Source organism: Leptodactylus fuscus, chromosome 2 (assembly GCF_031893055.1).
Source record: "Leptodactylus fuscus isolate aLepFus1 chromosome 2, aLepFus1.hap2, whole genome shotgun sequence".
NCBI lineage: Eukaryota > Metazoa > Chordata > Amphibia > Anura > Leptodactylidae > Leptodactylus > Leptodactylus fuscus.
In genome coordinates this window covers 249,244,586-249,269,307 of record NC_134266.1, presented here as the reverse complement: position 1 = coordinate 249,269,307, position 24,722 = coordinate 249,244,586, and the positions used below count along the sequence as shown (strand labels likewise).

The 24,722-nt window shown below is 44.5% G+C and overlaps 1 protein-coding gene across 1 annotated transcript in view; it reads right to left on the bottom strand.

Annotated features, from left to right (window-relative positions):
- Positions 1-22,370, bottom strand: part of FNDC3A (fibronectin type III domain containing 3A) — a 183,247-nt gene extending 160,877 nt beyond the window's left edge. The window contains exon 1 of the mRNA XM_075265995.1: positions 22,206-22,370. The gene's annotated coding sequence lies outside the window, so the exon portion shown is untranslated. The remainder of the gene's footprint in view (positions 1-22,205) is intronic.
- Between the last annotated feature and the right edge of the window lie 2,352 nt (positions 22,371-24,722).

Sequence of the window (24,722 nt, the reverse complement as noted above, 5' to 3'; positions counted from 1 at the left end):
TGGGGAGTGTTCTTGGGTGGCTGGACATCGTCCTCTAACTCAATATCACCCCCAGAGACACTGATGTAATCGGAGCTTTCCCCACCTCCTCCTGAGCAAACAGAAGATCTTGCTGCGACGTTCAGCCTCAACTATACACTCCCCGATGCAGTATTAGCTGATTTGCATAGGAATAAGAAGAAGCCTTTTATCAAAATTAAGAAGCCATTCTACGAACAAACGATAGCCCTGTGATCTCGATCTAAGCACTAGAAGATAAGGGGCTGTGTTAATAACTAGAGATGAGCGAACACTAAAATGTTCGAGGTTCGAAATTCGATTCGAACAGCCGCTCACTGTTCGAGTGTTCGAATGGGTTTCGAACCCCATTATAGTCTATGGGGAACATAAACTCGTTAAGGGGGAAACCCAAATTCGTGTCTGGAGGGTCACCAAGTCCACTATGACACCCCAGGAAATGATACCAACACCCTGGAATGACACTGGGACAGCAGGGGAAGCATGTCTGGGGGCATAAAAGTCACTTTATTTCATGGAAATCCCTGTCAGTTTGCGATTTTCGCAAGCTAACTTTTCCCCATAGAAATGCATTGGCCAGTGCTGATTGGCCAGAGTACGGAACTCGACCAATCAGCGCTGGCTCTGCTGGAGGAGGCGGAGTCTAAGATAGCTCCACACCAGTCTCCATTCAGGTCCGACCTTAGACTCCGCCTCCTCCGGCAGAGCCAGCGCTGATTGGCCGAAGGCTGGCCAATGCATTCCTATGCGAATGCAGACTTAGCAGTGCTGAGTCAGTTTTGCTCAACTACACATCTGATGCACACTCGGCACTGCTACATCAGATGTAGCAATCTGATGTAGCAGAGCCGAGGGTGCACTAGAACCCCTGTGCAAACTCAGTTCACGCTAATAGAATGCATTGGCCAGTGCTGATTGGCCAATGCATTCTATTAGCCCGATGAAGTAGAGCTGAATGTGTGTGCTAAGCACACACATTCAGCACTGCTTCATCAAGCCAATACAATGCATTAGCCAGTGCTGATTGGCCAGAGTACGGAATTCGGCCAATCAGCGCTGGCTCTGCTGGAGGAGGCGGAGTCTAAGGTCGGACCTGAATGGAGACTGGTGTGGAGCGATCTTAGACTCCGCCTCCTCCAGCAGAGCCAGCGCTGATTGGCCGAATTCCGTACTCTGGCCAATCAGCACTGGCTAATGCATTGTATTGGCGTGATGAAGCAGTGCTGAATGTGTGTGCTTAGCACACACATTCAGCTCTACTTCATCGGGCTAATAGAATGCATTGGCCAGCGCTGATTGGCCGAATTCCGTACTCTGGCCAATCAGTGCTGGCCAATGCATTCTATTAGCTTGATGAAGCAGAGTGTGCACAAGGGTTCAAGCGCACCCTCGGCTCTGATGTAGCAGAGCCGAGGCTGCACAAGGGTTCAAGCGCACCCTCGGCTCTGATGTAGGAGAGCCGAGGGTGCACTTGAACCCTTGTGCAGCCTCGGCTCTGCTACATCAGAGCCGAGGGTGCGCTTGAACCCTTGTGCACACTCTGCTTCATCAAGCTAATAGAATGCATTGGCCAGCGCTGATTGGCCAATGTATTCTATTAGCCTGATGAAGTAGAGCTGAATGTGTGTGCTAAGCACACACATTCAGCTCTACTTCATCGGGCTAATAGAATGCATTGGCCAGCGCTGATTGGCCGAATTCCGTACTCTGGCCAATCAGTGCTGGCCAATGCATTCTATTAGCTTGATGAAGCAGAGTGTGCACAAGGGTTCAAGCGCACCCTCGGCTCTGATGTAGCAGAGCCGAGGCTGCACAAGGGTTCAAGCGCACCCTCGGCTCTGATGTAGGAGAGCCGAGGGTGCACTTGAACCCTTGTGCAGCCTCGGCTCTGCTACATCAGAGCCGAGGGTGCGCTTGAACCCTTGTGCACACTCTGCTTCATCAAGCTAATAGAATGCATTGGCCAGCGCTGATTGGCCAGAGTACGGAACTCGACCAATCAGCGCTGGCTCTGCTGGAGGAGGCGGAGTCTAAGATCGCTCCACACCAGTCTCCATTCAGGTCCGACCTTAGACTCCGCCTCCTCCAGCAGAGCCAGCGCTGATTGGCCGAATTCCGTACTCTGGCCAATCAGCACTGGCTAATGCATTGTATTGGCGTGATGAAGCAGTGCTGAATGTGTGTGCTTAGCACACACATTCAGCTCTACTTCATCGGGCTAATAGAATGCATTGGCCAATCAGCGCTGGCCAATGCATTCTATTAGCGTGAACTGAGTTTGCACAGGGGTTCTAGTGCACCCTCGGCTCTGCTACATCAGATTGCTACATCTGATGTAGCAGTGCCGAGTGTGCATCAGACGTGTAGTTGAGCAAAACTGACTCAGCACTGCTAAGTCTCTGCATTCGCATAGGAATGCATTGGCCAGCCTTCGGCCAATCAGCGCTGGCTCTGCCGGAGGAGGCGGAGTCTAAGGTCGGACCTGAATGGAGACTGGTGTGGAGCGATCTTAGACTCCGCCTCCTCCAGCAGAGCCAGCGCTGATTGGTCGAGTTCCGTACTCTGGCCAATCAGCGCTGGCCAATGCATTCTATTAGCCCGATGAAGTAGAGCTGAATGTGTGTGCTTAGCACACACATTCAGCTCTACTTCATCAGGCTAATAGAATACATTGGCCAATCAGCGCTGGCCAATGCATTCTATTAGCTTGATGAAGCAGAGTGTGCACAAGGGTTCAAGCGCACCCTCGGCTCTGATGTAGCAGAGCTGAGGGTGCACAAGGGTTCAAGTGCACCCTCGGCTCTCCTACATCAGAGCCGAGGGTGCGCTTGAACCCTTGTGCAGCCTCGGCTCTGCTACATCAGAGCCGAGGGTGCGCTTGAACCCTTGTGCACACTCTGCTTCATCAAGCTAATAGAATGCATTGGCCAGCACTGATTGGCCAGAGTACGGAATTCGGCCAATCAGCGCTGGCCAATGCATCCCTATGGGAAAAAGTTTATCTCACAAAAATCACAATTACACACCCGATAGAGCCCCAAAAAGTTATTTTTAATAACATTCCCCCCTAAATAAAGGTTATCCCTAGCTATCCCTGCCTGTACAGCTATCCCTGTCTCATAGTCACAAAGTTCACATTCTCATATGACCCGGATTTGAAATCCACTATTCGTCTAAAATGGAGGTCACCTGATTTCGGCAGCCAATGACTTTTTCCAATTTTTTTCAATGCCCCCAGTGTCGTAGTTCCTGTCCCACCTCCCCTGCGCTGTTATTGGTGCAAAAAAGGCGCCAGGGAAGGTGGGAGGGGAATCGAATTTTGGCGCACTTTACCACGTGGTGTTCGATTCGATTCGAACATGGCGAACACCCTGATATCCGATCGAACATGTGTTCGATAGAACACTGTTCGCTCATCTCTATTAATAACGTTTTGGTTAAAAAAAACTGCAGCAAAATCTGCAACCAAAAACGTTACATTACCACATTGTCGGGCCTCAGCCTTAAACTGACCAAACAAAATAAATGTCCGATGAGACTCCTCTAAAATGCATCCAATCTCAGGTACATAACCTGCTGCCCGTCCCTTACACCTTATTCACATAATAATGAAGAACTGCCATGTGACAAGAGTTTATGTCGTTTTTAGAAGGCAATGGGACAGATTTATTAAGACTCACGTTTCCAACTCCAGTCTTAAAGAGCCCGACAGGCACAAGACATGATTTATCAAGAGACGTGAATTACATATGTTGAGCTAAGGCATCTCCACTAGAGATGAGCGAGTACTCAGCCGATCCGAACAGCACGCTCGCACAGAAATGAATGGACGTAGCCGGCACGCGGGGGGTTAAGCGGCCGGCCGCCGTCAAAGCGGAAGTACCAGGTGCTTCCATTCATTTCTATGGAGCGTGCTGTTCGGATCGGCTGATCCAAACAGTACTCGCTCATCTCTAATCTCCACCACACCTACATTTGCAAAAAGTGTTGAGTGAGGCCTAGAACGAGAGGCTCTCTTTGGTGCCAAAGACTTGACACATTGGCGTAGATGTGTTGATGAATTTCTGCCATTAATTTCAATAGGACATGTCCTCTTTGTCCGTTTTCACAGACCCATCAACAGACTTTATTCTATGAGAAATCCGACAAAACAAATGCCTCATAGCAAAACAGCTATTAAAGGGGTATTCCCAACTCGCCTGTTCACCATCTTGCACGCTTTGTGCTCTGTTCACTTCCTGGTTTTCTCAGTAAATTGGTGGGCGGGGTTTCACTTGCTATCTCACAGACAAAGCCAACTCTCTTCATAGCAGTACATTTCTGCAGTCAGTAATGAGGGATGGTTGTAAATAAATTAGCACAGTATCACTGGAAGTTGCACAATATGAAGCTGATGTAGCAGAGCTGGATTTGTTAGGTGATAAGAATCCCAAACTTACATGCTACAGGACCGAGTCAGCTTGCAATATACTCACTTTTAGGTCTGCGTTTACATATGGAGGTAACAGACTCCCTGTCTCAGCCCTTACCAGCAAAATTCAATTAGCTGACTGATAACTGGAAGAGCCAGAGATAAACATCTCAGAAGTACAAGCTGCTCCGACTACTCAGCTCCCCCTTCCTCCTGAGAGCACGGAGCTACGTCACTTGTCCTGGGCGGAGCAATAAAGAGCTCAGAAATACAAGCACCAAGCACTCAGCTCCCTCTCCCCTCATGAGAGCAGGGAACTACGTCACTTGTCCTGGGCGGAGAGATAAGACCATCCCCAGGTCCGTGGTTATGGAAACGCAGTGTAAACAATGAACTGAAGAAACAAACCAAACAAAGCGGCCAAAGAAAGCAGTTTTACTGAAGCAATGTATTTAGGAAAAGTCCTAAATCCACATAAACTAGCAGTCCAGATAGGATCCTTGAGATGGGACAACCGCTTTAAAAAAAAGACAATGTTGCATCTGTTTTTCATGGCTATTTTTTTTTTCTCAATGTTCAAAAGACCTTAATTCCCCTAAACTTATAGAAAGCACACACTTGCTTGGCTGAGCTGAGTGTGCATGTGTATGGTGTATCTGGAGAGATAGCTGTCCGACGTGTATGCCCAGCCTAAAGCCCTGCCATTCATGATCTCCTACTTTTGTTGTCTTTAACATCTACATTTTTTTTGGCTGTGGTCCTGTTGCAGAGTTGACAATTTCTCAATGCTGAACTCAATGTAAAAAAAGAAAAGGAAAAAAACCACGTAAAAACATTATTTCAAAAAATAAAAAAGCTGCATATATAATGTCGGTATAAAGTCTGCCGCCATACAGCATCTGCACTACCATGCTGAAAACAAGAAGAAAAATCTAAGTAATCCAGCACCCGGGGCTTTTAGTTGGTTATGGAATAAATCACTTAAAAATTCAGCAGCAGCAAAATGACCGAGTGGAAAACTCAGTAACTGGGAACAGAGGCTGCAAAACATAGCAGCGTCGAAAGTAACCTAGCAACCACGACTCACTTTACTGTAAATGACAGATACGGCAAACAAACTCTTTAATGGAGATGACATTTTGCATTAATTGTGAGTTATTACTGACAAGACAGGTCCCTACTATCGGAGTGTCCTTAGATGCGCCCGTCTGGATTCATCCTACCTATACTACACATAGACTACATACAAATACAACTAATAAAAAGGGAGCCATGAACGTGTGACTGTACAGTCCATGTATGTAACATACAATAACAGGCCAATGAACACACTCACAAGTCTGATTCACATTCTTATTCTATCACAAGACAAAAATTAAAGTGTAAACGTATATATTCTTTTTCATAATACAAGTGTCTATTTCGCTGCTGATCAAATCTGTTCAATAGAACTCTATGGAGAGGGAAGGAAAAGGAGAGCTACTAAAAACAGGAACATTGTCAATATAGAGAGACTGTTCTTTTTCACAACATCGCTGGGTTGTCAGGAATTACTATCAAGCCTTCTCCTAACAGAAATGAGGGCCCATTCACATGGAGGAATTTGGCGCAGATTCTGGTGCGGAATCCACGCGCAAAAAAAAAAAAGCCTCCCGTTGACTTCAATGGGTTCCGTTTCTGCGCGCAACCCATTGAAATCAATGGGAGGTCGGCCCCCCCCCCCCCCCATAGAGTTCAATGGGTTCCGCGCGGAAAATGGAACTCATTGAAGTCAATAGGAGGCTTATTTTTGGGTGCGGATACTGACGCAAGTTTCCCTAAAAATCCGCACCAAATTCCTCTGTGTGAATGGACCCTGACTAATTTAATGCTGAAGATAGCTTCATATCTCTCTTTCTCTTCTCCGCTCCTCCCTCCATAGAGTCAATTATTAACTGAGACTGATTGTGTGCAGAGTATGGACAGAATGAATCAGTAAGTAAAGGCAGACGTACGGTAGTTCTTAAGGACACAGGCATTTTTCTGTAATGAAGTATATTGCAAAGTTTGCTCCCTTCACCTGCACTATTCATTTATGAAAAAATAAAAGTTTGTGTGCGCTTCAATGACATGATAAGGCATGCCAAGTTAAAATAGATACCTGCCAGCGGTTCCTTCCCTCTCCCAATTAAGAATATACATACTTTCAGACTAGCTTAGCATGTATCTGTATTTGGGCGAGATAGATGCTTGGCCAAATGCTGTCTAATGTCTATGGTAAGATTCGCGGCCCAAAAACTTATAGAAGTCATGAACACGGCTTAAGCAGTTCAGCTTATGCAACTGGTGTAGTGTGGAACTATTTGACTCATGTAAAACACACACACACACACATATATATATATATATATATATATATATATATATATATATATATATATATATATATATATACAGTCCTATGAAAAAGTTTGGGCACCCCTATTAATCTTAATCATTTTTAGTTCTAAATATTTTGGTGTTTGCAACAGCCATTTCAGTTTGATATATCTAATAACTGATGGACACAGTAATATTTCAGGATTGAAATGAGGTTTATTGTACTAACAGAAAATGCGCAATATGCATTAAACCAAAATTTGACCGGTGCAAAAGTATGGGCACCCTTATCATTTTATTGATTTGAATTCCCCTAACTACTTTTTACTGACTTACTGAAGCACAAAATTGGTTTTGTAACCTCAGTGAGCTTTGAACTTCATAGCCAGATGTATCCAATCATAAGAAAAGGTATTTAAGGTGGCCAATTGCAAGTTGATCTCCTATTTGAATCTCCTCTGAAGAGTGGCATCATGGGCTACTCAAAACAACTCTCAAATGATCTGAAAACAAAGATTGTTCAACATAGTTGTTCAGCGGAAGGATACAAAAAGCTGTCTCAGAGATTTAACCTGTCAGTTTCCACTGTGAGGAACATAGTAAGGAAATGGAAGACCACAGGGACAGTTCTTGTTAAGCCCAGAAGTGGCAGGCCAAGAAAAATATCAGAAAGGCAGAGAAGAAGAATGGTGAGAACAGTCAAGGACAATCCACAGACCACCTCCAAAGAGCTGCAGCATCATCTTGCTGCAGATGGTGTCACTGTGCATCGGTCAACTATACAGCACACTTTGCACAAATAGAAGCTGTATGGGAGAGTGATGAGAAAGAAGCCGTTTCTGCACGTACGCCACAAATAGAGTTGCCTGAGGTATGAAAAAGCACATTTGGACAAGGCAGCTTCATTTTGGAAACAAAAATTGAGTTGTTTGGTTATAAAAAAAGGCGTTATGCATGACGTCCAAAAAGAAACAGCATTCCAAGAAAAACACATGCTACCCACTGTAAAATTTGGTGGAGGTTCCATCATGCTTTGGGGCTGTGTGGCCAATGCCGGCATCGGGAATCTTGTTAAAGTTGAGGGTCGCATGGATTCCACTCAGTATCAGCAGATTCTTGAGAATAATGTTCAAGAATCAGTGACGAAGTTGAAGTTACGCCGGGGATGGATATTTCAGCAAGACAATGATCCAAAACACCGCTCCAAATCAACTCAGGCATTCATGCAGAGGAACAATTACAATGTTCTGGAATGGCCATCCCAGTCCCCAGACCTGAATATCATTGAACATCTGTGGGATGATTTGAAGCGGGCTGTCCATGCTCGGCGACCATCTAACTTAACTGAACTTGAATTGTTTGTCCAAAATACCTTTATCCAGGATCCAGGAACTGATTAAAAGCTACAGGAAGCGACTAGAGGCTGTTATCTTTGCAAAAGGAGGATGTACTAAATATTAATGTCAGTTTTCTGTTGAGGTGCCCATACTTTTGCACCAGTCAAATTTTGGTTTAATGCATATTGCGCATTTTCTGTTAGTACAATAAACCTCATTTCAATCCTGAAATATTACTGTGTCCATCAGTTATTAGATATATCAAACTGAAATGGCTGTTATAAACACCAAAATATTTAGAACTAAAAATGATTAAGATTAACAGGGGTGCCCAAACTTTTTCATAGGACTGTATATTACACACACACACATATATACGCACAAAGCACGTACACCTCCCAAGTACAAGCTACAAGCAGACCTAAGCTACAGGACTATAGCACGTTGGGCCCCGAGGTCCACTTAATTATTTAGATACAAAGGCTGCAGCAGACTCCATATAATTCTAGATCACTATATTATTATTTTTATGCTTGTCCGGCACAAGACTATTTATGTAGTTTGTCACATTCGGATTTCCAGACTATAAAATGGCAAATTTATGGAATTTTACTTACATTGCTCTTTGCAGCTCCAAGGAGGTAAAACAGCCAAGCTGAATCCCGTGATGGATATGACTACAATTTCCTGCAGATCTTTAGCTCCAGACAGGGAGGAAAACACTTTTATTTACTCTGTGTAATCTGCATAAATGTGCCAACTGTGTTTTATTATGCCGGATTGCTCTAACCACCTAGGTAGGTCCGGCCTGTCACCGGGCCATGTTTACAGCACACGTCTGTTGATGTGGGCACTGTGATCCCTGACATGTCATTTTCTTTGGCAGGATAATAAAACAGGCCAGGCAGCCTCTGAACTCTTATTCGAATGGTATTTAATAAAACAAATGGGGCGGGGGAACCAATGTGGAAATTATAGCAGGACTGGACACAACATCTTACCCTCATGTACCTCTCAGTCTAAATACTAAATATTAAAAAAAAAAGTAATCCAAGGATACATTTTAAAAAAAAATAAAAAAGGCATTAAATATGCAAAACAGAAAGCAAATTAGTTACACGTACATATTCAAAAACGGAGATAAATCAGTAGGCGAGAAGGTTTTTTCCCAGTCCATTTGGCCTAGTAGGACTACGGTGCTTGCAAGGAGCTCCATAAATAAAAAAGGTACCGTTAATAAAAAAAAAAAAAAAAAAAAAACACATTGTAAAAACCTAATTAAAAGGCCCCAATTAATGGGCTTGTTCAGGAATTAGGCAAAGCAAAGAGGAGGCCAGGGAATGTGCCTGTCCCCAGGACTTCAGCGTCCACCACCACACTGTGCCTTTGCTATACCACATGTGACTACTGAAGGCAATCTGTAGCCTGAGGCAGGACCGGGAAAGGACCTGGTGATGTCATTCACATATGTCACCGGGTCCTTTCCTGCTGCCATGCAGGACTTCCGCCAACAAAGGTACAATGCACAGCTGAAAAGAGAGTGGCGTTGGATATTGGAGTGCCGAGGACAGTCAAGTATGAATTTATTTTTCCTTATGTTACACCTTCCTCGGCCTCCTTTCCCATTTGCCTAATTTCCATCCAACACCTTTAAGTATTTCCAAAAGGAATAATAGACAAATGTCACAAAGCAAAAAGTTGGAAGTGTTATAAAAGAGTTTTCTAACACAGACAGAAGAGCTGGTAGGTTCTCTTCAACCCATTCCAAACCACTGACACCACCTATATCACCAGGTAATGCTTTTCCTAGACATCAAACTGCAGTAAAGCTTTGGCCTCCGTATCCAGGGTTCCTGCCAAAGTGTACAGGTGCATAGGTGAGATCTTGTGTGACAAGTACAAGGTTACATCTCCGCTGACCACTTGTGAAGCCATGAGTGGGCGAATGGGGAACGGAAAAGTAAACTCCAAATGTTCTAAGCTGAGCAAACATGGAGCAGTTTGTTTGGCTGCACATGGAGCTAGTAAGTAGCTGACGACCAAGGTCAAAGCAAAAATAAGCTTTCCATTTATTAAATACTCAGTGACAAGATATACAATAAAAGTAACGAATACGAGACTTTACAGCACTACAGCACTCGCCTGATGTCCTGCTTGAGAACATGTACATACCTAGCGTTGTAGTGATGGTTAGATGTCAATAGAAGAGACTGGACTGCTGGGAGTGCTGAAATTTGTGCAAGTATCTGCCAAAAAGCTTTTGGCTTAGCCCACCCTCCGTGCTGGTTAAAGGAAGTGTCACCAGTACCCAGCACCCTGCAGATAGACAGATTGGGGTTACCTGAATTAATATAATTATTATTTTTTTTTATTTTTTTTTTTTATACACATCTTGGCAACAGAGACAATAATTTACCTATATATCGGCAAGACTGGGTTGACAGGCTGGGATCTGATGACTAAATGGAATCTGTCAGCTAGAAATTCATTATGATGCCAATGACAGTACCCTGTAGAGCTGCTTTCATACTTTCCAAAGATGCCTTTCTTATTCTGAATTGCAGCATCGTTTGCAATAAAATCTGAAGAACAAACACTGCTACAGTTCTTTTCAAGTAATTTGAAGAAAAATACATCACAAGTTTTCATGAATATAGAAATGCAATACAGAATAAGAAAGGCATCTTGGGAAAGAATAGAAGCCGCTCTACAAGGTACTGTCGCTAGTTTGTTGAAGACTTTCCTGCTGACAGACTCCCTTTAGGCTGAAGTCGCACGTTGCAGAAATGCAGCATTTTTTTGTTGCAGATTTTGTTGCAGGAGTGGATTGGGCAGAAGAGATTAGTATAAGAACTTCCTGTATATTTCCCATTCCTCTTGTAGTCATTCCTGGCTTTTCAAAAAAACGCAGGAAAAGAAGCTGAGTTTCCGCAATGTGGGGCCTTAGCCTTAAAAAGGACCTTTCATCACTTCTAACAAGTCCAGCTCTTTACATGATTTAATAACTTCTGCTCCACTGATTCCAGCACAGTTGGATTTTTTTTCTTTAGTCCCTCACTGTTCCTGAGCAATCAGTGCTGTTAGTTTTGGTGCCTGGCATGCTAGTTAGACTGTGGGCGGTATCAGACAAGGACACCCCCTGCCTGACACCACCTCTTCTGACAATACAGAGCTCGAGTAGCACATCAGGCATCAAAACTAACTGCGCCTTTTGCTCAGGAACGGTGGATCTAGAGAGAAAATTCCAACTGTGCTGGAAGCGGTGTCTATTAACAGATGCTAAGAACTAGAACTGGAGGAGGCGGTGAAAGATCCTCTTTAACTCTTGCCAGCTGCTTGCAACACTTTTGAAAAGTGGAGTCAAAACTTACAAAATTCAGCAAACCTATGGCCGGCGCAAAATCTTTTAGGTTTTTGTGCCAAAATTCGGATGCAAACCTAGTCCTTGGTGTGTCCCTAGGTCGAGGTTGCCTCACCAGAGGATTGTACATGAAGCATCATGGTGACATCGAAACAAGGGCAGAACTTTTGACTTTTCTCCTTTAAAAATAAAAAGGTCAGCATCAGAATGATAAAGCCCAACCGCCCTGCTTTATCTCCACAGACAGTTAAGTGATAATCTGCAGGAAGTGGAACATTGCAGACTGCCGCTCCTTTCCCACATAAGAAATATGTAAACTGTAGTAACAGTCACCTACAATCCTATCTATGGCAACTATATAGTGTCGTCGGGGTATTCAGAAGCTGCAACAACAGCGCCTCCTACAGGAAGAGATTTTCTGTGCATCCTAAGTACGTACTGATGTATGTGATCCACTAGATATTTTGGCAATACCAATAGAACCTTTTGACATCCTTCTTTTCGTGTGCCCTGGCGTTTTACAAAATCACTTATTTTCTTGCTAAGGAAATGTGGAAACCAAAGTTACCACATGAAAAGGTTTACATTCGGTTTTTAGAGGACTGGAGTCTCATGAGTATGAGCTACCATAAAAGCCAAGACTTCTTCAGATTTCTAGTAGTGTTGGCCTGGGTTCACATCCGCACCGGGTGTCTGATTGTCACAGATCCAATATAAATTGCAGCACAAAAAAGTTATCCCAGCAAATTCACTGAAAAACAACGGACATACGACCGACCCCCATTATTGTAGATCTGTTATTTTGCAATTCCAGGGATGGAATTTTTCGATGCGGCCTGCTCTACTGAGCACGGATGAAGTACCCAAGACCCTGCAGATCAGCTGTCTGAAATGGCAGAGGAGCTCCCCGAGCACAGCTTCAACAGCCATGTGACGTCACAGTCATTGGTCACATGGCCTGTTCACAGCACAGGCCCACTGAAGTAAATGGGCTGAGCCGCTACACAAAGCATAGCTGCTGCACAGATATACAGAGAGCTTGGCAAGTACTGAAGAGTCTGCAGTGCTCGCTGGAATGCTGATCAGTCTGGGCGCCGGACTCCCGCCAATCTTTAATTGATGATCCTTTCATAAAAATACAAAGCCTGGAAAGGCTCTTTAACTAATTCTCCCCTATGTGTGTCACAGCAGAGTGACTTTGCTGAAAGTGGTGGGACTGGCAAGTGTAAATGTAATATGCTTGGCCATTTACACACACACTGTAAGTCTCTTCCTGTAAGAAGTTCCTCCTCCGGTGCAGAACTTTGGCACAGAGAAAAAAAAAAAGTTTTCTTGTGAGTCGCTGTTGACCAACAGCCCACAGTGACAAATCACAGCTGCTGCAGAATCTCTTTTTCCAAGAGGCAAGCTCAAATTCAGACTGACTGGCATGAAACTCTTATTGTTGTTTATAGTGTACAAACTCTCTCTCCTCCAGAAGGTAAAAAAAAAAGTATATCAGCTATAGCAGCGGTTCTCAACCTGTGGGTTGCGACCCCGGCGGGGGTCGAACGACCAAAACACAGGGGTCGCCTAAAGCATACCTCCCAACCGTCCCGGTCGGTGAGAGGTATGTCCCGGTTTCAACTGATCGGCGCCTGGAGGACGCCGATGAGTTGAACACACAAGCGATTAAAGCAGGAGATGTCACAGCCAGCTCCTGCTTTAAACGCTGCGCTGCGACTTCTGCAGTGTAGCCGCGATGTGATGACGTCACATCGCGGCTACATCTATATGAGTATAGACTGAGCAGGCGGCAGGGGAGCGTTGGAAGGTGAGTATAAGAAGGGTTTTTTTTTTCGTTTTAGGTGGAACATAACGGGATCCCCCAAATTTCCATCTGAAAAATGTAGGGAGAAAAGTCTTGCTTGCAGGACTTTTCTCTCTGCATTTTTTAAGCAGATTCGGAGACGGAAAGCCTGAAGGGAAGTCAAGTGCTGGTGTGAACCCAGCCTAAGTTCCATTTTTTACTTTGAGATAATCTAGGTAACCATACTGCACTGTTCCAATATCAGCTGAACTGTTAGTTAAACTAAATAATTAAATATAAATATATATATATATATATATATATATATATATATATACACACACACACACATATACAGTGGGGCAAAAAAGTATTTAGTCAGTCACCAATAGTGCAAGTTCCACCACTTAAAAAGATGAGAGGCGTCTGTAATTTACATCATAGGTAGACCTCAACTATGAGAGACAAAATGAGAAAACAAATCCAGAAAATCACATTGTCTGATTTTGTAAGAATTTATTTGCAAATTATGGTGGAAAATAAGTATTTGGTCACCTACAAACAATCAAGATTTCTGGCTCTCACAGACCTGTAACTTCTTCTTTAAGAGTCTCCTCTTTCCTCCACTCATTACCTGTAGTGATGGCACCTGTTTAAACTTGTTATCACTATAAAAAGACACCTGTGCACACCCTCAAACAGTCAGACTCCAAACTCCACTATGGTGAAGACCAAAGAGCTGTCAAAGGACACCAGAAACAAAATTGTAGCCCTGCACCAGGCTGGGAAGACTGAATCTGCAATAGGCAACCAGCTTGGATTGAAGAAATCAACTGTGGGAGCAATAATTAGAAAATGGAAGACATACAAGACCACTGATAATCTCCCTCGATCTGGGGCTCCACGCAAAATCTCACCCCGTCGGGTCAAAACGATCACAAGAACGGTGAGCAAAAATCCCAGAAACACGCGGGGGGACCTAGTGAATGAACTGCAGAGAGCTGGGACCAATGTAACAAAGCCTACCATCAGTAACACACTACGCCGCCAGGGACTCAGATCCTGCAGTGCCAGACGTGTCCCACTGCTTAAGCCAGTACATGTCCGGGCGGCTAAAGCATCGTGTGTCCATTGTTCCATGTAATCCGAAACAGTTTTTTTCATGTAAGTGCTGTGTCCGTTTTATATTTTTTCACTGGTTTTCTAAAGAAACTTTAAACAAATGGACTAATAAACAAAAGTTTTAATTTAATGCAAATCTGGTCGCTGGATCACTATTGGTCTTTTGAATTTAGTATTGGTACCTGCACCGGCAGGATTATATAGTTTTCCGTGCACCATATTAGCAGGACAAAAGTATGTAGTCTGCACTAGGACCATAACAAAACCGTAGGGCTGAGACATATATTTTTTCTTTCACACATGTCCGGGCCCGTCTGAAGTTTGCTAGAGAGAATTTGGATGATCCAGAAGAGTATTGGGAGAATGTCCTATGGTCTGATGAAACCAAACTGGAACTGTTTGGTAGAAACACAACTTTACGTGTTTGGAGGAAAAAGAATACTGAGTTGCATCCATCAAACACCATACCTACTGTAAAGCATGGGGGTGGAAACATCATGCTTTGGGGCTGTTTCTCTGCAAAGGGGCCAGGACGACTGATCCGGGTACATGAAAGAATGAATGGGGCCATGTATAATGAGATTTTGAGTGCAAACCTCCTTCCATCAGCAAGGGCATTGAAGATGAAACGTGGCTGGGTCTTTCAACATGACAATGATCCAAAGCACACTGCCAGGGCAACGAAGGAGTGGCTTTATAAGAAGCATTTCAAGGTCCTGGAGTGGCCTAGCCAGTCTCCAGATCTCAACCCTATAGAAAACCTTTGGATGGGGTTGAAAGTCTGTGTTGCCAAGCGACAGCCCCAAAACATCACTGCTCTAGAGGAGATCTGCATGGAGGAATGGGCCAACATACCAACAACAGTGTGTGCCAACCTTGTGAAGACTTACAGAAAATGTTTGACCTCTGTCATTGCCAACAAAGGAGATATAACAAAGTATTGAGATGAAATTTTGTTACTGACCAAATACTTATTTTCCACCATAATTTGCAAATAAATTCTTACAAAATCAGACAATGTGATTTTCTGGATTTGTTTTCTCATTTTGTCTCTCATAGTTGAGGTCTACCTATGATGTAAATTACAGACGCCTCTCATCTTTTTAAGTGGTGGAACTTGCACTATTGGTGACTGACTAAATACTTTTTTGCCCCACTGTACATACACACACAGGCAAAATTGTTGTTCCCCCTCATCTAATGAAAGAAAACCCCACAATGGTCACAGAAATAACTTGAATCTGACACAAGTAATAAAAATTCTATGAAAATGAACAAATGAAAGTCAGACATTGCTTTTCGCTTCAACAGAATATTTTTTAATGATAAAACTCATGACACAGGCCTGGACACAAATGATGGTTCCTGTAACTTAATATTTTGTTGCACAACCTTTTGAGGCAATCGCTGCAATCCCACAATTCCTGTAACTGTCAATGAGACTTCTGCCCCTCTCAGAAGGTATTTTGGCCTCCTCATGAGCAAACTGCTCCAGTTGTCTTGGGTGTGAAGGAGGCCTTGTCCAGATGCCATGTGTCAGCTTCTTCCAAAGATGCTCAATAGGTCAGGGCTCATAGAAGGCCATTTCAGAATAGTCCAATGTTTTCCTCTTAGCTATTCTTGGGTGATTTTAGCTGTGTCTTTTGGGTCATTATCCTGTTGCAAGACCCATGACCTGCGACTGAGGCCAAGCTTTCTGACACTAGGCAGCACATTTCTCTCTAGAATCCCTTGATAGTCTTGAGATTTCATTGTACCCTGCACAGATTCAAGACACCCTGTGCCAGATGGAGCAAAGCAGCCACAGAACATAACAGAGTCTCCTCCATGTTTCCCTGTAGGGACAATGTTCTTTTCAAGATATGCTTCATTTTTCCGTCTGTGTACATAGAGCTGATGTGCCTTGCCAAAAAGTTCAATTTTTTTGTCTCATCTGTCCATAGGACACTCTCCCAGAAGCTTTGTGGCTTGTCAACATGTAGTTAGGTTATTATTATTTTTGTCAGATTCATGTTAGAATAAATAATATACACACACACACACACTAAAAATACTATAAAAAGTTCCCCCCTACCACCACAGACCTGTCCTCTCGATCATGTTGAGGATAATTGGTGAATGGTGATCATAACCTACAACATGTATGAATATTTTGATTGTATTTGCTATTGGCTGTTTACTATTACCTGCCTTTATTGCTTGTCAAAAGATTGAGCTTGTTCTTACTTAACATGTTGTGCACTCTGTTGTAAAATGTACTAAAAAAAACCTCAATAAGGGTGCATTCACACGGAGTAAAATGGAGTGTAATTTGGAGCACTTACGGAGCGTTTACGTAATTACACTCCATTTTACTCCGTGTGAATGCACCCTAAAACTGAGAATAAAAACAAAAAAAAAAAAAAAAACTATAAAAAGTTAATTTGTCGTCGGACATAAACCCTATGGAAAATGCTCTCTATTAATCTCTATTAACTATGCGGAAGCATCCTTCCCTTCCAGCAGGAATAAGAGGAGAGAGACACAAAGAACATCACAAGAGAGTCTTCTCAAAGAAAATCAATGCACCGTCTACAGAGGAAAGGAACAAGGCAAAATACAACAGTGACTTGTACAAAACAAAATCCACGCAAATATCTGGAGCAGTCTCCTGGTGAATCAGCATTATCATGTGCCTCCCCCCAAAAAAATATCTAGATCCCAAAAACTTTTTCATCCTGTATTATATTATAGTTAACCACAATAGGGAGATTGATAAAGACTGGCATATTGTATTGTGATTTTCCTTGCACCAGTTTCGGGGAGTGCCTGACCATGAATTTGGCAGATCCTCATGGCACCTTTGTGCTGATGTGCAAATCCACGCCAAACCATTGCTGGTGTAAATATTGCCATCGACTATTTTACTTTTGTAATGAATATGGTGCAGGTGGTGACCCCCTCACTTTTGGAAATTGGCAAGGCCAATGAAGAAGAAGGAAAAAACAAAAAAAATAAAAAATAAATAGCCGCTAGAGACAATTTTAGTTGCAAGTGGTAAAATCCTCCTACTAATATTATAGATGTGAAAGTTTGTGTGTTTGGATGTTTGTTCCTCAATCACACAAAAACAGCTGAATGGATTTGCATGAAATTTGCCACATATAGAGATAGGAACCCCGATTAAAACATAGGCTACTTTTTATCCCGGTAAATGACATCACTACTAGAGATGAGCGAGTACTGTTGGGATCAGCCGATCCGAACAGCACGCTCGCATAGAAATGAATGGAGGTAGCCGGCACGCGGGGGGTTAAGCGGCCGGCCGCCGTCAAAGCGGAAGTACCAGGTGCATTCATTCATTTCTATGGAGCGTGCTGTTCGGATCAGCTGATCTGAACAGTACTCTCTCATCTCTAATCACTACACAACCACAGTGAAGGAATTTAGGTTCACACAACACTAAAGGACCTGTAATGACATCATCACAGGTCCTTGAACCATGATAGGATCATGCTAGACAGTGGGCGGAGGTATATAGGATGAAGCTGGACAGTGTGAAAGCTGAAGAAAATGGAGTCTCATGGAAGATCAGTAGACTACAGAACATGCAGGATGTGTGTGGGCAAGAGGAGTATATCGGGTGTAGAGTTTCAGTGAGTACAACGGGGACTGTGTTGTTCTGCCTCTGATGGGGGAGGAGGGACAACTTTGGCACATTTCAGCAACATCCATTCAGCCCTTTCTAACACAGAAGCTGCTCAGACAGTCACTTAACCAAACCCCTCTAATCACAATTGCCCGATGTAGCAGAGCTTATGCAGCGCTGTAGCACAGCTCAGTACGCTCTCCATATGCAGAGATGGACATACAACTGAGTATGCTGCGCATATGCTGCGATGTAGCAGAGCCGAGACGCAGGTGGATCATCCACAACAGCAATTGGCTAAATATAAGCGGCTCAACGCCAACACCAACCTGCAGACGAAGTCGCGGGCAGATGCTAGTGCTTTAAAAAAGTGGCACAGTATTAATGATGAATTCCCCACAACTAGCTTTGCACAGGACCTAAATGACAGAATATTGCTATACACACTGAGATTACCCTCTCTCCTGCTGGTATGCCTCTGTGTCAGTCTTCACTGCAGTCTGGTATTTTGATGCTTGCTTCATTCACATTCCAATTTACTTATATGACCTTACACAAATGTCATTTCTGCATTATTTATTTGAACAATAATACAATATTATTTACATTGTTATTTTATGTTACATGTTATTTTTGTTTAGTTTTTTTTTTTGTTTTTTTGGTTTTTTTGCAAAAGCAAGTTCCACCGCAACCTTCTAAGTGACCGATATGGCTCTGTCACTTTCTCAGTATGTACTGATAGCACAAGAGCATCAGTTTGGTATGTCTGATATTGCAGGGGATTGTGGTTGCAAAGATGACAGTGACAACGTGAATGACAGCTACCAATACAGCTTCTATTGCTCTGACTAGTGGTTCAGCACGTGCTCAGTTTTATAACCTGCTAGATAACGCCACTTTATATCTGTCCTGATGATCCCTCACTATATAGCTGCAGGGACTATTATGTCCTGTTTTGTGGATGAAGACAACACCACAATAATTATCTGTGAACTTTACACCGTTCTGCTTACAGATCAAACAACAGAGAACTCTCCAGTCAGGTGTAAACCAGGAAAATAGTCCTGACTTCCCTGTACAGTCTAAGAATAGCCGCAAGGGCAAGGCACCTGTCTGTATTATATATCAGTACGAGAACACACTGTACACCAGTACAATAATACATCGTATACCGCTGCACCTGGATGGCAACACAAGTCACACCAGTACAACGTATACCAGTGCAATAATACAACATATGCCCCTGCTCCTATAGGACAACACAATTCACAACACAGTACAATACAATGTATGATACAGCACTAGTACAATAATACATCGTATGTCACTGCACCTGGATGACAACATAAGTCACAGCAGTACAATAATAAACCATATGCCCCTGCTCCTATATGAAAACACAATTCACATCATAGTACAATACAATGTATGATACAACACTAGTACAATACTACAGCGTATATGACTGCACCTGGATGACAACACAAGTCACAGCAGTACAATAATAAACCATATTCCACTGTTCTTATATGAAAACACAATTCACATCATAGTACAATACAATGTATGATACAACACTAGTACAATAATACATCATATGTCACTGCACTGGATGACAACACAAGCCACAGCAGTGCAATAATACAACATATGCCCCTGCTCCTATATGACAACACAATTCACATCACAGTACAATACAATGTATGACACAACACTAGTACAATAATGCACTGAATGCTGCTGCACCTGCATGACAACACTCTGGAGGAGAATCATAAAGCTCTCTAAAAAAAAAAGTGTCTTTGTTACTCGGCCAAACACAGCACAGCTTTCATTTCTTGTTGTACTCTAGAAAAGTGAAAGCCCATGTTGCGACTAGTTGCTATGGACAACAAAGACTTTCTCTTTTAAAACAGTTTTGTAATTCCGACCTCCAATATGTAAACACAACACTGATATGTTAATACATTGTACGTCACTACAATAATACGCTGTATGCTGCTCAGCCAGTGCACTGATATGCTGTATACCACTCCGCCAACGCGCTGATACACTGTACACCGCTCCGCCAGCAAGCTGGTACACTGTACGCTGCTTCGCCAGTGCGCTGATATACTGTACGCCGCTCCACCACCAGCGCGTTGATATGCTGTACGCTGCTCCGCCAACGCACTGATATACTGTACACTGCTCCGACAACGCACTGATACACTGTACGCTGCTCCACCAACGCACTGATATACTGTACGCCGCGCTGCCAGTACGCTGATATACTGTAAGCTGCTCCGCCAGCGCGCTGATATACTGTACACCGCTCTGCCAGTACGCTAATATACTGTACGCCGCTCCACCAATGCTCTGATATACTGTACACCGCTCCGCCAACGCGTTGATATACTGTACACTGCTCTGCCAGTACACTGATACACTGTACGCTGCTCAGCCAATGCGCTGATATACTATACACCGCTCCGCCAGCGCGCTGATCTACTGTACGCCGCGCTGCCAGTACGCTGATATACTTCACGCTGCTCCGCCAACGCAATGATACGCTGTACACCGCTCCGCCAGTACGCTGATACACTGTATGCTGCTCCACCAGCGCGTTGAGTAAATAGTAAATAAGTATGCTGCTCCACCAGCATAATGATACACTGTATACCGCTCCACCTGAGCACTGATACACTGTATGCCACTCCACCAGGGCACTGATACACTGTATGCCACTCCACCAGGGCACTGATACACTGTATGCCACTCCACCAGGGCACTGATACACTGTATGCCACTCCACCAGGGCACTGATACACTGTATGCCACTCCACCAGGGCACTGATACATTGTATGCCACTCCACCAGGGCACTGATACATTGTATACCACTCCACCAGCATAATGATACACTGTATGCCACTCCACCAGGGCACTGATACACTGTATGCCACTCCACCAGGGCACTGATACACTGTATGCCACTCCACCAGGGCACTGATACATTGTATACCACTCCACCAGGGCACTGATACATTGTATGCCACTCCACCAGGGCACTGATACACTGTATGCCACTCCACCAGGGCACTGATACATTGTATGCCACTCCACCAGGGCACTGATACATTGTATGCCACTCCACCAGGGCACTGATACATTGTATGCCACTCCACCAGGGCACTGACACATTGTATACCACTCCACCAGGGCACTGATACATTGTATACCACTCCACCTGGGCACTGATACACTGTATGCCACTCCACCAGGGCACTGATACATTGTATACCACTCCACCAGGGCACTGATACACTGTATACCTCTCCACCAGGGCACTGATACATTGTATACCACTCCACCTGGGCACTGATACACTGTATGCCACTCCACCAGGGCACTGATACACTGTATGCCACTCCACCAGGGCACTGATACATTGTATGCCACTCCACCAGGGCACTGATACATTGTATACCACTCCACCAGGGCACTGATACACTGTATACCTCTCCACCAGGGCACTGATACACTGTATACCTCTCCACCAGGGCACTGATACATTGTATGCCACTCCACCTGGGCACTGATACACTGTATGCCACTCCACCAGGGCACTGATACACTGTATGCCACTCCACCAGGGCACTGATACACTGTATGCCACTCCACCAGGGCACTGATACACTGTATGCCACTCCACCAGGGCACTGATACACTGTATGCCACTCCACCAGGGCACTGATACACTGTATGCCACTCCACCAGGGCACTGATACACTGTATGCCACTCCACCAGGGCACTGATACACTGTATGCCACTCCACCAGGGCACTGATACACTGTATGCCACTCCACCAGGGCACTGATACACTGTATGCCACTCCACCAGGGCACTGATACACTGTATGCCACTCCACCTGAGCACTGATACACTGTATGCCACTCCACCAGGGCACTGATACACTGTATGCCACTCCACCTGAGCACTGATACACTGTATGCCACTCCACCTGAGCACTGATACACTGTATACCTCTCCACCAGGGCACTGATACACTGTATACCTCTCCACCAGGACACTGATACATTATATACCACTCAATACAAACATGATGAAAAACTAGAAGGGTAATAATGTGTGAGTGCAGACAGAAGCCAGCAACAAGTGCAGATAGAAGTGTCACTCACCGGACTATAGCCTGCGCACTGCGGTCGGCTCCTCTGCCTCCTGCCCCTACTCACAGCCCTTCCGCGGCTCCATCTCTAGTTCCCCCTGTGAGAGCTCCAGGCCAGCAGAGTCTACAAGCAGCTGAACTCAGTCACCGAGGATTGTGTCGCACACATCCACTGCAGGTCATGGGGAGGGGGAGGAGACTGCTGCTCCCCCCGAGAGAAGAGGCGCACAGAGCCAGGCACTACACACAGCGCACTTCTCAGCTTCTAGGAGATCCCGTGACGTCACTGCGCAAGACGCAGAGGTTCCCCCTGACGCTACGCCCTGGCTCAGGCCCAGCGCAACATAGACTGGGCGTGGCTTAGCCTTTCCCCGCCTCTCTTTCAGCCTAGTGACCTCTTGACAGAAGTATAGGGTTGCTAGGTGACGGGAGCGCAGTGGTCCTGAGAGCGCGGGCTGTGCTGCTGACTGCTGGGAGTGGAGCGGCCGCGTCGCTTTACGTATTGCTGCGCTGTGTCATTACTTCATGTAGTAGCTGCTATTGTTCTCAGCCCTGTGTGTGCAATACTATGTATACAGCACCAGCATAGTCTACCATTACTATCAGTGAGCAGCTGCATCTCCTGCTCATGAGTCAGTCCAATGGTTTCCTTGGTGTTGAGCTGTGTTGCAGATACAGATCAGTCACCATCACCTATCAGTCACCATCACCTATCAGTCACCATCACCTATCAGTCACCATCACCTATCAGTCACCATCACCTATCAGTCACCAACCATCATCCCTATCAGTCACCATCATACCTATCAGTCACCATCTTACCTATCAGTCACCATCATCCCTATCAGTCACCATCACCTATCAGTCACCATCACCTATCAGTCACCATCATCCCTATCAGTCACCATCATACCTATCAGTCACCATCATCCCTATCAGTCACCATCATCCCTATCAGTCACCATCACCTATCAGTCACCATCACCTATCAGTCACCAACCATCATCCCTATCAGTCACCATCATACCTATCAGTCACCATCTTACCTATCAGTCACCATCATCCCTATCAGTCACCATCATACCTATCAGTCACCATCATCCCTATCAGTCACCATCTTACCTATCAGTCACCATCATACCTATCAGTCACCATCATCCCTATCAGTCACCATCTTACCTATCAGTCACCATCATCCCTATCAGTCACCATCATCCCTATCAGTCACCATCATACCTATCAGTCACCATCATCCCTATCAGTCACCATCATCCCTATCAGTCACCATCATACCTATCAGTCACCATCATACCTATCAGTCACCATCATACCTATCAGTCACCATCTTACCTATCAGTCACCATCATCTATCAGTCACCATCACCTATCAGTCACCATCATACCTATCAGTCACCAACCATCATCCCTATCAGTCACCATCACCTATCAGTCACCAACCATCATCCCTATCAGTCACCATCTTACCTATCAGTCACCATCTTACCTATCAGTCACCATCATACCTATCAGTCACCATCATACCTATCAGTCACCATCATCCCTATCAGTCACCATCACCTATCAGTCACCATCATACCTATCAGTCACCATCACTTATCAGTCACCATCACCTATCAGTCACCATCATACCTATCAGTCACCATCACCTATCAGTCACCATCACCTATCAGTCACCATCACCTATCAGTCACCATCACCTATCAGTCACCAACCATCATCCCTATCAGTCACCATCACCTATCAGTCACCATCATCCCTATCAGTCACCATCATCCCTATCAGTCACCATCATCCCTATCAGTCACCATCACCTATCAGTCACCATCATCCCTATCAGTCACCATCATCCCTATCAGTCACCATCATACCTATCAGTCACCATCATCCCTATCAGTCACCATCATATCTATCAGTCACCATCATCCCTATCAGTCACCATCTTACCTATCAGTCGCCATCATACCTATCAGTCACCATCATATCTATCAGTCACCATCATCCCTATCAGTCACCATCTTACCTATCAGTCGCCATCATCCCTATCAGTCACCATCATATCTATCAGTCACCATCATCCCTATCAGTCACCATCTTACCTATCAGTCGCCATCATACCTATCAGTCACCATCATACCTATCAGTCACCATCATCCCTATCAGTCACCATCATACCTATCAGTCACCATCATACCTATCAGTCACCATCTTACCTATCAGTCACCATCATCCCTATCAGTCACCATCTTACCTATCAGTCACCAACCATCATACCTATCAGTCACCATCACCTATCAGTCACCATCATCCCTATCAGTCACCATCATACCTATCAGTCACCATCATACCTATCAGTCACCAACTTACCTATCAGTCACCATCATCCCTATCAGTCACCATCTTACCTATCAGTCACCAACCATCATACCTATCAGTCACCATCACCTATCAGTCACCATCATACCTATCAGTCACCATCATCCCTATCAGTCACCTATAGACGATCTATAGC